The sequence below is a fragment of the Pteropus alecto genome, unplaced genomic scaffold (assembly GCF_000325575.1).
Source record: "Pteropus alecto unplaced genomic scaffold, ASM32557v1 scaffold12, whole genome shotgun sequence".
In the NCBI taxonomy this organism is placed as follows: domain Eukaryota; kingdom Metazoa; phylum Chordata; class Mammalia; order Chiroptera; family Pteropodidae; genus Pteropus; species Pteropus alecto.
The window spans coordinates 2,279,311-2,279,701 of NW_006432669.1; the positions used below are offsets into that span (position 1 = coordinate 2,279,311).

At 58.1% G+C, this 391-nt stretch overlaps 1 protein-coding gene across 1 annotated transcript in view; it reads left to right on the forward strand.

Moving 5' to 3' along the window:
* Positions 1 to 391, forward strand: part of DEUP1 (deuterosome assembly protein 1) — a 65,966-nt gene continuing 65,575 nt past the window's right edge. The window contains exon 1 of the mRNA XM_006907471.1: positions 1 to 58. The gene's annotated coding sequence lies outside the window, so the exon portion shown is untranslated. The remainder of the gene's footprint in view (positions 59 to 391) is intronic.

Genomic DNA, 391 nt, shown 5'->3' on the forward strand with positions numbered 1-391 from the left:
GCGTTCCTGCTCCCGGGGCCTCAGACCTCTAGGGAGAGCACGGCGTGGTGCGGCGCAGGTAACCCGTCCCGGTTCCCCGGCCCTCGCCCTGGGCTTGGCCAAGAGAAGCTGGGGACACCAACAGGCTGACTGTTCCAGGGAGGTTGGCCTTGAACCCTGCACTGGTCCGGAAGAGAGGTCGGGGTCCGGGTGGGCGCCCATGCGGCAGGTGGAGAGAGCTCGGGATACCGGGATGGTTCTTGCAGAATCCAGAGCAGAGATTCTCCCTAAATTAGAAGGTCTAGATTCTGGTTGTGTGGCCTTGGGCAAGTCACCTAACTGGTGCCTCAGTTTCCCTGATGTTAAAGTGAGGGATTTGAGAACCAACAAAATGAATTTATTCATCTATCCA